Source organism: Ixodes scapularis, unplaced genomic scaffold (assembly GCF_016920785.2).
Source record: "Ixodes scapularis isolate PalLabHiFi unplaced genomic scaffold, ASM1692078v2 PGA_scaffold8__174_contigs__length_109621045, whole genome shotgun sequence".
Taxonomy (NCBI): domain Eukaryota; kingdom Metazoa; phylum Arthropoda; class Arachnida; order Ixodida; family Ixodidae; genus Ixodes; species Ixodes scapularis.
Window position 1 is genome coordinate 34,706,908 of NW_024609883.1, and position 18,267 is coordinate 34,725,174.

Below are 18,267 nucleotides of genomic sequence, written 5' to 3' on the forward strand. Positions count from 1 at the left end.
GAGCGCTGTCAGATACACCTTTCTCTGCTGGCGTTGTTCCTAACAATGACACCAACAGGGAAATAGCGCCCCTTATTCGGACTCTTTAAAAAGAAATTAAATGCTTGCAGTAAAATTATTAAGATTTTCTTTTAACACTTATATCGAAGTAGTGATCACATGACCGCACTCTCATGAAATGTCGGTTCATATACTGACCGGCAGGATCGGGGTTGGAGCCGAGGAATGAACCGCTGGGGTACTGCAGAGAGTGCCGTCGCTCCATGTGCTCCGGACGTCATGTCGCACCCCAGTCGGTAGCCGGCTACATTTAAACAACTTGAACGTGGTAGCCGTGCATAGAGTTTCTTTACTCGTGTTCCTATTGGTCGCATTGTAGCAAGGCCATTGGAAAGGACATGTTTGCTGGGTGTTGGCGAAACCGACAAGGTTCCTAAATTAACCCTTTTTTTAATTTTGTTATCTTTATTAACGATCTCCCGAATGATGTATTGTCCATTATCCGGCTATCTGTCGATGACAGTGCATTTTTCGAAATGCGAACAGTCTTTTATTCTTCACCATTCTACTAGATGACCGTAATCGTATTCTTAGCTTGTGCGATAAATGGTTTGTGAATTTGAGCGTTAAGAAATGCCAACACGTACGGTTTAGAAAGAAGCATGTTCCCTTTCTTTTCACTAAGGCTGCAAATACTGATCCAGTGGCACTCGTAAACTTGCTCAGTACCTTGGCGTTTATTTCACTGGAATCCTTTCATGGAAGGCACACGTTAAGCCCTATAACATTTAGAACTAACCAGAAACAATTATAATAAAATAAGAGCTTTCATTTGAATATAATAAAACCTTTGGTTTCTGCTATATCTTATTAATCCTTGCATATGCCAGTGCAACTTGGGATTTATTTTGTTTTGTGTCTATCGACTAAGTCGAAAGAGCGAAAACCAAAACTGCGAGATTTATTTCTTGAAGGTATGGGCACGATGAAAGCATCAAGGGGACGTAAAAAATTAATTTAAATTTAAGCCACTTTATTTTCGTAAAAAATGTCTTCGGTTAAGATGAGCGCGTATCACATACTCGAAGAATACAAGAATGGACAAAAGTGGTAATATGTATCCGCCATATTCTATTTCACAAAGGTCGGATCACGCTTGCAAAATAAGAAATTGTAACTGTAGGACTGATGATTTTAAACATTCCGATATCCACTTACATTTAGCAAATAAAACCGGCTACTCTAGAATATTGTTTTAGTGCTTTCGATTTATTTGTTGCTTTTAGCCTTTGTTAAACAAAAAGGATTAATGTTAATTTCTATGGTATGTTTTAGTTTTCTTGATAGCGATGTTTATTAATCATTCTGTATTCGTACACACGAGTATATATTGTATATCAATTGTATTTTTGTGTATATTTTGTATATCTGACATTTTGTGTATTTTCCACTTTCCTGCAATAATATCTGCGGGCGCTGCAGGATAAATTAATTAAATAAACATATAATAAATATCGACTGACGGTAATTAAGGTACGGGAGAAGCTTCTGGTTCATTCTAAATTCTTAACTTGTAGATGAGAATTGCACACTATATCACGGCAATATTGAGCGCAGCTACTTTACTGATGTAAAGGAAAATTTGGCTTCGCCTTTGTTTTATTGTTAGCATATATATTTAAATGGCTTGGTAACCGTTTTTACGCTCCTAAAAAGAAGCAACTATTGCTAAGTATTTTTGAAACACTTATAATCCATAAAACGAAAGTCCATAGCATAATATGTTTTAAAGTTTAGACCTATCCCGTAGTAGCACACTTAATGTAGTGTTGCTTTTATCAAGGATTATATTTATCATATGAGATTACAACCCGTTTCGGTTGTTTTTTCGCCTAGTAGAAATACACCCGTGTAACACGATCTCGGATCATTTGAATTCAACCAGTTCTTGAAAGCGGTCCATATGCCAAAAATATAATAACCCCCCTCTCCGATACCGAAGAGATGGCATGGTACAGTGTCCGTGGTTGCAACTGGCGACAAGCGAATATTAAACGGGCAAAAAAAAAAACAAGAAAAAACAGGTAATGCCATTTCTGAACACATAGCTATTGTAAAAGACAAAGCAGTAATCAATAGCTTCACAAGATTTACAATGCCTATTACACAGCTGGAGGTCCAGAGCCTTGAGTCACATTTCTTAAATGAGTGCAAGAAAACAATTACACGCACGTTAAGTCGACCAAACGCGATGAAATTCGGTGGCTTTACAGGAACATCGTTAGTGAAAACAATTAGAAAAAAAAGTAGTACGGGGATAAAACTGTCGTAATATGCCGTGAACACATCGAAATGACGTCGATGACAACGTCTAGGATGACGTCAAGGAGGACGTCAATGACGGCGTCTAGGACGACCTCTAGGACAACGTCGAGGGAGACGTCAATGACGGCGTCACGGACGACTCCTAAGACGACCTCTTGAACGACGTCGAGGATGACGTCAAGGGCGTCAGGTCACGTCAGCTTCAACTACCGGCGCTAACGAGCTGAAGCGACCGGCGCTCACAGGAACTTGATTAAGCAATCTTGTACTTTAGCCACTGGCATTACGCGACCTTGATTACGCGACCTTTATTACGCGACCTTGAGGACATAACCTTGAGGACATGGCCTTGAGCGTGGTTAGACCTACAAAGCTGCGGCTTAAAAAAAAAAAAAGAAAACTTTCAGCAATTTGAGAAATTTTCAGTTTTTTATTAATCCATACAGCTCGCAGGGCTTATGCCGCCGAGATGTGCCTTGGAGCAAGGAGCTCGCGCTTGTAGCCTTTCCTGCGGTACATCATAACGTGAAACATAGTATTTGTGATATTATTGTAAAAAAAAATTGTGTTGTGTGTATGCTCAGACAGCCGGAAATCGGTCAGCCCCAATGGGCGTCTGGTGCCTCAGCTGTGGATGAGACATTTAGCCAGTGCATCACAACCGCTAGCCTGTGGTCTGCACAACGCAGTAGTGATACACAATTGCACGCCGGTACGATGCTCATCCAGATCGAAACGGGCAGGGGTGAAAATGTGAGTTAAAAAAACCCCAAAAAACCTTGAAGTCATGACAGACAGTAAGATAGTTGATAAACATCGCTCGCTAAGGTAATTAGATGTTCTTGGTCTGAAGATCCGATGTCCCGGTGCAAATAAACGTGACGCACAAGCCCTTGAATTCACAATATTAACAGAAAAAGTCGGACAAAATGAATGACAATTATCATCGACTGCCCAAGAAACGCAGGGAGTGATCTTTCATGATCGCGCTTCTGGGGTTCGTGATTCGTTCTTCGGCGTTTTTGATGGCTAATGCCTCAATCCCATTGGTTGAGAAGCTCTGATGTGATGCTCAGGACATGTCACGCCTTTCGCTTCTTGAGCTCTCAATGTATGTAGAGTGGATTAAGCCAATACCACGTAGAAGGCAATGCCTACGCATGACGTCATCGTTCGCAGATCCCCGACCCGACCCCTAGCGGCCAACAGGCTAAAGCTTGGCGTGAGTAGCCGCAAAGCAGCAGAAGCCGGACACGTCAGACGCTTTGCGGTGAGTCTCGTCAAGCTTCAGCTTGTTTGCAACTTGAAGTCGGATCGAGGTTCCACTAACGATGACGTCACGAGCAGGCCTTGTCTTCTCTACTTGTTTTCAACCTACAAACCGTTGGGAAAAAACAAAAACGTACGACTGCTCGCGGAGCAATACTAATTTCCCCCTTTATGTGCAGGATGAAGATATATCCAGGTGCATTTTAGGTTATGTACATATACGATATCTAATCAAGACGCAGACGTTTCAAACGCCGAAAAGGGTCTCTTCATCCGCCGAAAACCAAATCTTGTAAGGACTACTTTGCGTGGCGTATGAACAAGGAGCAAAAAACTCCCTTTTTTCTTGAGGTGAAAAAAGTATTGGTGACATTGGTTACGCCCGACACTAAATACGTTACGTGAGAATGCTCGCAAGTGCTATTCAATAGATTGATATCGAACTCCGAATTATAAGCAGCGTCAGAAAAAGGGCTTTCTCGCCCCCTCTGTCAGTAAGAATTTCGTCATCGTGAACTGTTCTAAGAATTTCAGAACTGCAAAGTTGTTAAAACAACAAACGTAAAAAAAAGAAGAAGAGAAAAAGGTGGCGGCCGTCACGAAAGTGTTGTGGCCGCAGAAGCGGAGATAAAATAAGAATAATAGGAAGAAGAGCTATTGAGATGTTATCGAACCTCCAGAACGATAATAAAATCAGGAGCTTCCGACGCCGAAAATAACTCACGAGCTGAGAAGAAAAAGAAAAATAAGCCAAAAGTACACCGAGACCGAAATGGCGTTCAAACTGTCACAATCGGCGCAGTGAAAGTTTACGACAGGCTGGGTGCTTGTGCAAGGAGAGGAACCGTTATCTGTTCAAGCAACAACAATAGCACGCTCTGCACTTTTTTTTTCTCCTCGTATATCTTGAACATTTTATTGGGTAGCGAGCCTATCAGCATAAAGATGGATCGATGCTCGAAAATATTCAGTAACACTTCTCGTAGCTAACACACACACAAAAAAAAACAAGAAAAAAACAATGGCTTTTTATGGTTACGAAAGAAAATCTTCCTAATTTGAAACCAGCATAAAAAAAAATGATTGATGGCGTCGATTAAGCAATCGGCGAATATTTATTATAGAGTCGCTAAAAGCCTAATAAATGCAGTGCGTGGTTCATTATGCTACGTTTTTTGCTTCGTGGTTGGTCCTTCGTTGCCCTGATCGGCTAATGCAGCAATCTGATTGGCTGCTGAGTGATACCACATTCTGAAGCTGACTATGCGAAGCGCAAATTGTTTGCTTCTTGCACAGGGGTTGCGATGATGTCACAACGCCGCTCGTACTGTGGTATGGTACAAGATGGTACACGACTTCAAGGTTATTAGCATTGAGGCCTACCACTATCATTTCAATCCCAATCAGCCAATGAGAGCTCGGCGTCGTTCTGACATCACCGCAACTCCTGCGCAGGAAGCAGACGACTTGCTCTCCCCATAGGGACAACCAGCCACGCATGCCAACTTCATTTGTGCCGTGTGTTGGGGCTCTGTAAATAGCTATAAAAAATTGCCAGGAGGCATCGGTTCTTAGTTGAAACGCTCTACTTGTGAGCGACATCTGACCGCGTAATAGAGCTCCAGCGTAATTCTTGCACTCAAAAAAAAAAAAAAAAGAACACGAGTGGGTGATAATTTCAATTTAATCCTAAACGCACTTTAAAAACCGCTCCATTTGGAATATTGTACATGGTCAGTGAACGTTGAAAGAGGTAAAGACACAGACAAGGCTGGTGAATTGCCTCCATAAGGAGCCGGATACGAGCAGAAATAAAAGAACAGATGACCATACACAACCTCTCAATCACAGCTACTGCTTTAATCCTGCAAGCCTGTGTCTTCGTGATATAACAAATAAAGTTGCTCTGTTTGAGGCGCTGTGTGCGTTTGTTTGTGTTTACATAATTGCATGGCCTTTGGAGAGAACTAACCTCTCCCAATTGGTTTCCCTGCCGTCCACCTTCCATCCGTGAATTTAGTGGCCAAATTGAAATTATGCATAATTCTACACCGATTTATGTCTCATCGCACGTTGTTGGTCATGAATTAAGTGTTTTCTTGTTAAATGTCGTAGGAAAGTGATTTGAATACACCAGCTGACGTCTCGGTACATCAAGGTGCACGTGAGGTCACGGTGTTACGGCAAAATCTGTCACGAAACATATCATCACGTAATCCAAAATCTTGACACCATGGCGCCACGCCAGGGACCACTGCGCGAACAGGATGTCACGCAGCGCCACGTAAACGATATGGTCCTCTCCCCCCGCAGACTACTTTATGAAATCTTCTTACGATATTTTTACAATCGCTTCTGAAACAGCCTTAGATGCATTATAGAACTTTCCAGATAAAAGTAGCTGTACATTTTTTGTGCTTGAGTGCCATAGATATTTTATATGATTTATATACGCTACTTGCTTACGATTCCGCACATGGTTGACATAGGTCGAATTTATTGTATTCGTTTTTCCACAGTCATACGTTTAATTAAAAATTACTCGAGGTGATATTCTCCTATAATGAACTGAAAGAAATCGCCATCGGTAATTTTTATCATTTTAGTTCAAAAAGAGCAGGCAAAAATTGAAGAACGCGTCTGAAAAACGAACCAGAAGCAACTGCGATAATCATCAAAACGCCGACTTCAACGATTTAAATATAAAAAAGTCAGTAAGTCAGAAGTCTTCTTGGTGAAAAAAATCGGATAAAAAAGCCGAAAAATCTCCCGCTTCCCTTTTTTTTTTTTTTTTTTCGTTGAGGAGAACTTGCCTCGAGCCAGAAATCATCACTCGCCCAAATTCCAGTCACGTCGCTCATACACCGGAACTGAGGGAAAAAAAAAAAAAGTCAGAACCCTCCGTATATTGGTTTCTTTTTCTTTTTCCCCGAACACCACCGAAATGAGTTGTATCGCTGCTTGTTACATTGGTGTAACGCCAGAAGGTTTTTTCCGATGATGCTGCAGTTGTTGCGCAACAACGCTGTTGCGTAGCATGGATTCGAGTCGTCAATTTCGTTACGTCACAAGGCCCCATCCAGGCAAGCAAGCTCTTTACATCAACGTAGCCCACTTAGCTCCTTTCTACCATCGTTCAAATCAAAATAGGCCTCGCGAATTAGGTCTCAGTGCAACTAATGTGATTCCTTCTAAAAGGAGCTGTAAAAATATATAAACTCATGAAATGCTTTTTAAAGCAGCCTCCATGACTAAACTTTTGTCCGTCCGTCCATAAAGTTTCCGCTAAATTTAACGGGGAAAGTGGCGTGACGCGACGTCAGGTGACCTATACACCTTGGGCAAATTGACTGCACGTGACCTATGCGTCAACTCAGTTTCCACGCTAAATTTAGCGGAAAAATTCACGTCTTGCGGTCTAGACACCAATCCAGTTTCCCCGGTAAATTTAGCGAGTAAAATCGACGTGACGCGTGACCTGACGTCACGTGACCTATACAACCATTCAGTTTCTCCGCTAAATTTAGCGGCAAAAGGTACGGCACGTGACACACCAAGTTCCCTCTCCTCCCTGCTCTCTCCTTTAAGCCCCTAATAAAGAAGGAAAAAGCTCTGTGAGTCGATTTCTCAACAGTATACGAAACTATCATATCACGTCGAACAACAGAAGGGTACCGTGACATTACAAAACTAATAGTGCGTCTAGACAAAACAAAACGTAAAAACAATGCGTTGTGCGAAAGGACAGTGAGCATTTACCGTTTCACTTGCATATTGTCCCTAAGCAGATCGTCGTTTTCCCCCCAGATAATCTTAGCCTCATTTTTGTCATCCGCTGAGATTCTTCTAAGCGCCACACTCTAAAAAAAGAAAAAACAAAGTCAGTTATTTTTCTAGCAAGACAGGAAATGAAACTGTTTTTTAAGTGTGTAGGGTTGTGTGTTTTCTGTACATACCGAACAAAATCCCAAAACTGAACGCTAAGCCGGCTTTACCGATATTAGGGAAAGCCACTGATCTCTATGTCTATTTGCTGGATCGCGTTTGACCAGCTCCGCCTATGGACCGAAATGCGGTCACTGGCGGCCATCTTTAGGTAGAGTTATATCATCTCTAGCCATCATAGTAATATGGCGGACAGCGCAATGGCGGCCGGGTGCCATAAAATAGCCGTGGATCTAGTACACTGTACCGTGGGAGATAATTCGTGCTTGATTCAAGTTGTTCGACGACGCAGATTCTTGAAACCCGGCGTGAACGGTAGCCTCATTTTTCAGGACCCGGAGAAAGTTCTACGAAAGCGCAGCACCGGGGGAAAGCAGCGCAGCTCGCATCGAAAGCAGACTCCGTAACGGCGTCTGCTTTCGATGCTTCCTTCAATGCGACTTTCGATGCGAGCTGTGCTGCTTTTCCCCGGTGCTGCGATTTCGTGAAACTTTCACCGGGTCCTCAAAGATCGCGCTACCGTTCACGCTGGGTTTCAAAAACATGTTTCGTCAAACAATTCCAATCAAGCACGAAATATCATCCACCCTATTTTGACGGCAGCCTGCCACCACACCTGCGAAAACGCTGTCTGCCATGGATGGATTACAGTGGCTGCAGGAGCTGTACCTTGGCTAGAGGTAATATAACTCTACCTAAAGATGGCCGCCAGTGACCGCATTCGCAGAGCCGGCAAACCCGATCCAGCAATTGTCATTGAGATCAGTGGGGAAAGCCAAAAAATCCGAAAAATAAAAATGTCCGTAAAACAAAAACTATGCGTTGTAATTCTACACGACCCAGGCACCATTACGATTTTGATAAATCTTCAGATACTTTTCAAGAAATAATTTTGAACAACATTATGTCGGGTAGGCGCCTCTTATAGTATAGTTACATATTGTCTGTCGGCTTTGAGCAATGGCAAGGAGAAGACAGAGAGCAAATAGTACGTGTGGCTTCCGTGTAGTGGAACCAGCTAGATGTTCAGCAAACCTGTCGCTTATTGAAGTCAACCATCTTCTCCGCTGGAGGCTCCACGATACTTCCCAAGCAGCATCGGCAGCAAGTTATCTAAATGTCCTTGACCGACAGTCTAAAGCTCGGGAGCAGATAGCGGTTTTTGAGCGGAATATTATTTCTTCTCTTTTTCTACCCTTCACCCGCCAACGAGTCGGCGCCAGCAATTTCTGCGCGTGCGATTCATGGCAAGTGCCGAAGTCCTAAGCTGCCACCGAAGCAGACGACCAAGCGCTCGTCGCATTCGCACTGCGCAAGCGCCGCCTGGCCGTGCTTGCTTTGGTTTCGGCAGTTTTGCTATTTTTTCGAACCGAAACTCTTTTGAATCAAGGTGATCGCTTCAAGGAAAAAAGTGTTCCTCATGTTATTAAATGAATATATATGATATATCTTGAATACAAATGTAAATAAAACATGCTAGAAAAAAATATAAAAGAAACGGCCGCTTGGCGGCGTTATATAGCCGTTCGTGAAAGTTGTGAGGTGCAGCATCGGTGCTCTGGATAAAGCAAAGGGAAACCTGACAGACTGTGATTGTTCTGGCCAAGGGTTGAGGGAATTAAACTTGCTTAATTTTACTCGTTTTTTTTTTTTTTTTTGTTTGTTACCGTAATGTTTAGAAAATTTGTTGACAACATTTTATTTAGCGAATTTCAGAAACATAACGTTGTCTATTTCGAGCAGTTTACGTTCATCGAAAGCAAACGCCGCTGTCATTTGCTTATAGCATCCTTAACACTTTATTAATCCAGCCGCTCGGTCGTATGAGTGAGTCAATGAATACTGCGCTGCCCTATTGAAAAATATTACAGCAACACCTGCACCCCTACGACCCACGTCCGATAATAATTTGTGAAAGAATTTTATGACCAATTATATGCATTTTAATTCTTTGTCAATGAAGAAGGCCCGAGTTAATTTGATGTTTAGCTCTTGTCCTCTACCATATTGTTCCTATCAAAGGAGGCAGATGGATAGCATTCTTTCCTTCCCCCCGGTTTTAATACCTTTCCATTTAGCAATATTTGAATTAGACAACTTCAGCTTACAGCTTAAACAATATTTAGCACGTTTTATTTGTATCAAACGCGTATAAAACCAGAAATATATTCTTGAACTACTTACATAGCAATAGCAAATTTCATTAAACTGTGAAGCACCCATTGCATTCTACACAAAAACATAACTCTTTCCTGGTTCAGCTAGGTGTTTTGTGTGCTGTCCTTACATTTATATATCAAATCAATCCTATATTTTGAGTATATTCCGTTGTTTGTTTTTGCACTCATTTATTGATTTCTATGGTATTGTAAAGATGAAGATCGCGATGTTTGAATTCGTAGCTTTCAGCTGAATGGATATTGTCAAGAAGTTGTGCTCGCGCGTGTATTTAGTCTAGATTTACTTTGTGTGTTTACCTTCTCCGAACGTTCGTTCGTCTCCATGGCACGGCTTATGATTTCCGCCGGAGTCGAGAGGCCCTAAACAGCTGTGAACGCGTACGCTGTAACGGTAACCTTAGTTTATAAAACCCGACGTCGGAGATGTTTTGTCCTGGGCACGTCTACGTTTGGGACCTCAACTTTAAAGGTGGTTTCGCTCCGTGCATAACTACTCAGTCTACGAATGTGCTTTGCACTGTTTATGACTGTTCTTGTGAACTTCGTTCGGAAGGTGTTTTATCTTGTGTATGCGGTTCTCTTAGGAATTTTTATATTTGCTTCGGGGCACACTGCTAATAATCGGCGCTAAAAAAAAAAAAAAAAAAAGAAAAAAAAAAAAAAAAAAACAAGGAACTTTGGGATTGGTTGCCAAAGTTGCCACAAAATGCTGCTAAACTCAATATGAGCAGCCGTCAGAGGCATGCAGAGGTTTTGGCTCCTGCATGCATACCGACCCTTGAGCATCACCCTATCTTTGGAGTCCAACTTGCACGTCCAATCCCTTTCGGCTGTGGAGTCTTCCGACCACTAACACGCAAACTTTAGATCCCTTACGGCTGTGGGGGACTTTGGCTCACCCGCCTTTGTGTAGATCCTTGTTTGACATGCTTGGCTGTGGCAGGGAGACCCGCTGGAGGTGTGGTCGACGAGGACGGCAGAAAAAGTCACCAGAGGTTAGGTGGAGTACCCCTAAAAGTGTATTCTCAAATTATATACTGTGGAAAGTGACGTAAAAGAGGAATTTATCTACGTTCCTTAAATAAACAGTTGTTTGTTAATAGCGAAAACTTTATCAACGGAGGGATATTCAAAATTTGTTTCGTTACACTATTTTACCTCAATTTATTTGAGCACGGGTGTGAACTGTAAAAGAAACTCGGGAAACTTCTTAGCCTTTTGACCTAACCCTTCTTTCAAACGCTGAAGGAAAGAAGGAAATAAACAAAACAAACGGCGAAGTCCACCGATAAAGCTACATAATTCTCCAAGTTTTCTTCCCACGTGTTTTTTTTCTTCTTTCATGCAGTGATTCGCACTAGAGGTTGTACGGGCTCATGTAATTTTCATGAATAAGTCATGTGTTGATTATTCCAGTTGAGGAACCCAGTGACGCAACAGATTCATGACTCGCGATGGAACCATCCGGGCATCGCATATATAGCCTCGACTTCGGTCCGTTTTTGCTCGAATCGATGAAGTACGGTCGGGCGTCTACCGTCACCCGAGAAACGCTCTTGACTCGAGGGACTGCTGTTCAAAGAGCGTCGGATAAGCGAAAGAGTGGCCTGTCGACTCGTATTGCCACCACCGACACAAATGCAGTTCGAGGGGTGTTACGCTGCGTCTCGTCTTACGATGGTGCGCAACAGTCGCCACAGAAGCCATCCCAGTCAATCCAGCGCTCTGAACACTGTACACGCTACTCGGCGCCTCGCACGTTCCCCCACCCCTTCCCAGAGGTGTCGTGACGCTCAGTCGGCATTGGGATTGGTTCCGATGGCTCGTGGAGACAACAGCGGTTCATGGTAAGGCGAAGTACGATGCTGCGATTGCGGCAGCAAAGAGCATTGAGAAGGACGGGGAGAGGGGGAGCCTGTCCGTGACCTTATCACGTCGTCACCCCGGCAACTTGGGTTCTTCTTTGGCTCTCTTTTTTATTGTCACACCTTAATTCGATGAACGCGGGGGAACGAACGTGAAGATTGCGACCGAGCTCATTAGGCAGGAAATTACGGATCTCGTGCACGGCCGGGGATACGACGGTGTTAGAGGGAATCTGGAAAACAAGCTCGTGGTTGCAAAAGAACCGTTAAGTAACGTTAAAAAAAAAAAAGAAAAAGAAGCAACTTGAAAGTTACGACCGCTTCGCGGGAAATATCGATAAAATGAAGATTATACATAAAAAAAAAAAATGGACCAATGGCGCGCTGCTGCAAAACGCCGTACTTTTTTTTTTAAATGTGTGTGTTCTATAAAGATTACAATTCGAAACGTCTTTTATGAAATGTATCTGATCAAGGTAGTTATGAGTGCCCCGATTTCCAGGGAAACATACCCCATAACGGCTCAACCTTCAAATAAAATAAATTTGCGACTTAAAATTTAACTTTGTTTAAAACAAAAATGTATAAAAAACGACACCCATGGGTGAGAATACGGGCCCCTTGTACTTCCCCTTTTTCTTTTCTACAGTCAGGTGATATGACAACGAACAACTTAGAATGTTCAAGACAGCCGTCCGAGGCCCACCATTGCGTATAAAACGATAAAATCCCTGAAGCGCAAATTTTGCGATCATTGATACACCGAAAACATCTGTCTATCTGAAGAAACCCTGATTGCTCAGTTGCGGAGTGTACAATTCACCCCCCGCCCCCCCCCCCCCCCCCCCCCTCCATGATTTCCAAAGTTTATGATGTCACAATGATGTCGCAATGCTTCGCTGTCTTTTTCTGGTTTCGGCCGGACATTTTTTTTCTCTAAAATTAATGAAACATTGCAATTTGTGTTTCAGCTGACTTGTATAACTTATGTTTATGACTATCCATAGATTATAGTATCAAGACAACATTCAGTCATATATTTGATAAATATTTGCGTATTTGGCGAAACAATAAAAACATTCGCACACCCCTATTTTCGTGATTTTTTTTTTTAACGTTAACCAACAACTTTAGCATATTAGCGTTGGCGGTTAACGTTGGAGAAAGAAAACATCACAAAAGTGGCGGCGTGCGAATACTACTTCTTGTATGTAGAAGGCGGTTTCCTTAGCATTTTTAACATTGCAAAGGAAGTTGAGTTTTTCTAGCGCTGTGAAGGCTGTATATGACGGATATCTATTCCACTAACGCACTATTCGCACACCCCACTCACAAGAGCAAAACCAAACATTTTTTTACAAAGTAAATTACAAAAGAAACTTAGAAAAGGTTTTGGCAGTTTAGTGTCCTCGCAAATAGACCATAGCGTTGCATCGTAAGAAGACCTTAGCCCTAAGAACGGTCAACGCGCAAAAATTTTCCACAAACTTTTGAACGTAACCATTTCGGCGGAACTCCGCCTGGTTAGGTAAGTAATAAAAAAGGGCACTTAGTAGACTCTAACCAATTTCTTTAATGTGGCCGACGTATCAAAGCCGTCTGGGCTCCTTATTCACGAATGCGTGACACCGGTAAACAAGGAGCCAAGCCGGCTTCGAAGCGTCAGGCACATTGAAAAAATTAGTAAGGGTCTACTTAGTACCCTTTCCACAAACTTTCGTCAGCCGACCGTGTCACTTTTCAGAAAAGCGATTGCTGCGCTTGGGTTGCCGTGACGTGCGATCCTATGCGGAGCTCAAGTTTGTCTGCTTCGCAAGGGGCTGCGGTGACGTCAGAACGCCCAGCTCTGATTGGATCTTATTGGAAGTATACTGGATAGAGCTCAATGCTAGCTGCCTTGAGGTGTACCCACTATCCTTTCAATCGGAGCCAACCAGATCCTCCGCGTTCCAACGTCACCGCACCCCTCGCGCAAGAAGCAGATGAATTTATGCTACGCGTGGTTACCGTCAAGTGAAGGAGTTCAGGATGTGACTAGTAAAAAACAAAAACCTCTTGTTATCTCTCCTTAGCCAATCAGATTGCAGCACTAATTGATAAGAACAAAAGGGAACGAATCAGAAAGCACGAAAAGTAAACACGATAAGTGACGCCCTGCGTTTCTTTAACTGCCAGGGTTATATAAGACGTTCCATAACTTCCTATATACTGACAAAGCCTGGCAGATCGCCGTGAGAAGCGGCCGCCGAAATGGAAAAAGTGAAGCGGCAGACAACGGATGAGAGGAGAGCCACGTGACTGGCGCCCTGCTGCGGCGAAATGCCGAAACACACTTCTCCCGAGCAAGCAAGTGTGTTTCGGGTCGTCGCCGCTGCAAAAGTTATGCGCTGACGTCCAGGTTCCCTGAAAAATGGCACTTTGATTCTCTGTGCTACCAGATCCTCGCGCTTCAAATCTGCGACCGGGCACTCTATGGCTCCGTCGTCGAACTGCCAGGCTTTGTGAGTATAAAGGAGGCTATGGATGTTCATAAGGAGATAATGAAATAATTTTTCAACTTCTTCCTCCGCATCGCAGTTTTCCTCCATGACTCAAAAGCGACATGAAAACTAACGTGGTTGTGATCTAATACTTCACCAGTTGTGATGGCTCCAAGCTTTCACGCGCGGTTTTTAAACACACCGTAAAACTTGTCATTCGCAAGTGACGGTAAGTGCTGTCGCAGCACTCTTTGGCAAGGAAAGGTAATTAAAATATTTGTCGACGGATTCATCGTTGACATGCGCATTCATCCGAGTTACGCAGAGTCCAGTGTCCAATGTGTGAGCTGGGTTCAGCTGACGTGCTTGCGCACCGCGAATACATCACAGTTAAAAAGCGGAGAGCTTTCTAAGGAAAAAAGAGAAAACTAATGTTCGCGATATTCTTAAGTTTTCGTAGCGAAAATAAGGCTTTCGCCTCTCCACTCTCGCGTACTATTTTTTTCATTTAACCCACTAACAATACGTGATTAGTAAAAATGCCTTTCTAAAGTCAGTTATCCCAGCCCAAGATGTATTTCATGGTCCATTCAAATGAGCAATCTCGTTTGCATCCTACGAAGAGAACAGCCACCGCGCAGAAGAATCCTTCCACAAACGTTCGTCAGCCGAGCGTGTAGCGAACGTTCGAGAACGCGATAGCCGGGTTCACGTCGCCGTGATGTACGATACTAGCCATTAGCGAGGGCTACCAATCTCGAGCCCCGCTCATAAATCCATCGAGAATCCCCGAGCGAACGAACCCCAGCTCGGAACGAATCATCCTGATTCCTTTCATGACCCGGGGGGTTTCTCCACAGTAAAACCGCGCTCGCTCACGTTAGCCGAACTATCTGCCCTTTATTGTGTCAGGTTTCGGGGAAAACACGCTCCGTTCAGCGTACACTGAAGTAAGCGGGGGAAAGGTATGGCCCCGGTAATCGGCTTATGACCGGTGGAGGAAGAAAGGCATCGTCGGACGGATGAGGCTTCGTTAATACGCGCTGGGCTAAAGAGGGGTCTCCATTGAGTGGGAAAGCGAATGAAGTCGTGGTGTGTTCGATGGTTGCGCGTGCGAGCCGTCGGGTCGCGTTGATTTAACTCCGAGAGAACTTTTACGGAGAGTTCGGAAAAACAAGCCCCTTAAAGATGAACTCCATGACAAGTGGACTAAACAACGCCATCTACCCACTGAAAACTTAAGAAAAAAATGGCGTGGTTTATGGTAGGTTTCATTACCTGAACCCAACATTCATTCCTGTGATAAAATAAATGCATAAAATATGCGCCAAAAATACACACCCCGTTCAACCCTTGAAGCCTCGAAAAAGGAAAACATCAGACGCACCTGGTATTTGAGCAATCTTTGACTCAGCTTTTGAATCTTCCTGTCACTCCATATAGGTGTCCTTTATGTTCTTTGGTTATTGATGTCGATGGAACCAACGACCATCGATCAAAATAAGCGAAAACGTAACATCTATTTCGATAATACGAATTTATCTGATATTATACTCTCATCCTCGTTATGATGCCTGACCCACACAAAAGAATTACGGTGGTGGTTTTGAAACAATGGCATAAAAACATCTACGGATTAAAATGTCGAATGTGGATTGACACATCCAAACGTTTGCGCCATTATTCAAATTTTTACATCAGGCTTAGCCGCAACTATAACCGCTCAAGCGAATCTCTTTCCCGGATTTAACGTTGTAAAAACCAGGGCTTGCCCATTTTATTTCATAAAAAAACTGACGCTAGAAAAATGATGAAATTGTAAGACACTGATGTAGCCACTGAAAACTTCAGAAACGCAGCGTGTATAGTTTCTTATATTATGGCTTTTTGGCTTGGTGATTCTGTTTTTGGCGTACTCATCGGCTCATTGCGGGGTCTCATTCAGTGTCACGTTCTCCTTTTTTTATATATATATGTCAGTTACATTAAAGGCACATTCAAGTAACTCGAGTCGTTCGCCTTCCGTTAACAGAATTTGAAAATAAATCAGGCGAGCAATTGTTCAAGCGCCCTATTGTTTCCGTGTATTTAAAGCATGACATTATTTTTACGCTATCCCCCCGATCCCAATTATATTTTTTTCCCGCCCGACCGTCCATCCATTTGTTCGTCCGTGTATTTTCCGCTAAATTTAGCGGGCAAAGTGGTGTCACGTGACTTCCCCCGACGTCACGCAACCAACACACCTTGGGGGAAATTGACGGCACAAGACCTACATGTCAACTCAATTTCTCCGCTAAATTTAGAGGGAAAATTCACGTCTTCTGGCCAAAACATCAATTCAGTTCCCTAGCCAAATTTTGTGAGAAAATGACGTCGCGTGACCTATAAAAACCGCTCAGTTTTCCCGCTATATTTAGCGGGAAAATATGCGTCACGTGATGCACCACTTTTCTCACCACTTCCCTATATATTATAGTATTTTAAAGGCCGCTACTAATTTTTGTTTGTTTTTGTTTAGCTTAGTTCGGACTTTGTTTAAACACGTGCTCTGAGTGTAAGTACGTCTTATTGAAATATTTCCAGAGATAATATTACCAGAATCTAATATTGGTTACGACAACGCATCTTAAACGTTTATACTGATGGCACAATAGGGAGTTTTAAAATAGTGTCCCCAAAGTTTTTTGGGGTCGTCACCCAGGCAGCTTGGTGCGTCGCATCACACAAGTGCAGAAGTTCCCCGTTAGCGCAGGCTTCGGGGACCCGAAACATTGGGGCCCCTATTCTTAAACGCTTTATTGACTGGCTTCCAGATTATGTCTTTTTTTCAAAAGTTAGGAATGCAAATATATGAATTATTTTTTCCGAGGTTGAAAAGAAGAAAACAAAAAGTAGTGATGGACGAACAAAGTTAGATTACAAGTTGCACCATAAATTAGGATCAGAAGCGATTTTATACAGTTGCAATGTGTCATGCTTGTCATAGTCGTCTTTAGTTTGTGAGGCGCACTTTAAACTACAATCCTTAAACACATGTACTCTAGGTTATCAAGCACTTCACGTGAAGGTTTTTTGCTAGATTACGCAACGGTTGCTTCAACTATGGAGATAGCGTTACGAGGAGATTGGTTTGTATTTAAAACAAAATAAGTTGCGTAAGGTTCGCTGATGAAACATTAACCGTTCTTACAAAATTTTATAAAATGGGAATTCGTTGATTTTATATTTATACTTCAAATATAGCTTCAAGAAGGGAATGAGAGGGGAAAATTATAGGGCTAAGAAGTGCATTTTGCTGTAACAGTCAAAGCTTCCTCAAGTGCACTTAAACAGAGATGTGTGTGAGCACGTCATTGTGCAACATAAAAACGGTAAAAAAAAAGTATTGTGTATTTCCGTCTCAGTCATTGCGTTTTGAAAAAAGAAAAGAAAAATATTTTAAGTTGCATTTGGGATGCAGACGTCCCAGTTTAATATGACCACTTTAAACACCAGAATAAGGAAACATGAAAACAAAAAATCCAAGTTTTTCTGTCTCATTTGTTCTGAATCTTCCAGTTAAAATTTCAGAGCAATTTATAAATCATTTGCTTTTGTTTTCGTATTTTTGTTATTTTAACTTTAGGAAGTCTAGCTTGGTTAAAACTGGCATTTACTCGAAAGGCACAGGCATAAAAGATAATTAATTGGGCAGGGTAAATAAATAAAATATATTTTCAGCAGGTTAGGGCAATTAAATACAGTAACTAAAACAAAATTATTTTGTCACACTTCGAACATTTCTTTAAATAGAATAATAATTTTTTTGTCTAATACTCTGGTAATATGCTTTTGCTATTTGCCTTTCTGCATATGTCTATGTCTTCTATAGGAAGACAACCCAAAAAGGAAAAAGAAACGACATCAATATATTTGTTTTTTCTTTCACATTTTACTAGTACTGTGACATTTTTTTTTTTTTTTTTGTCTTCCCGATATTTCTAGGTTTTGGTGTTCCCACCGTCATGATTTTAAAATCTAAAAAAAAGGTATCGCTGTTATTTAAATTTTTATCTTTGAACACTTTGTTTAGCGTCTGTTATTCTTTTTCCAGCTCTAATTTATTTTTTCCAAACTTGCTGCCTTTTCCATCTTTCCGAATGAAGTTTAAACTTTTTCATCATTTTTTAAACGTTTCACCGTCCGTTGTCAGAACTTACG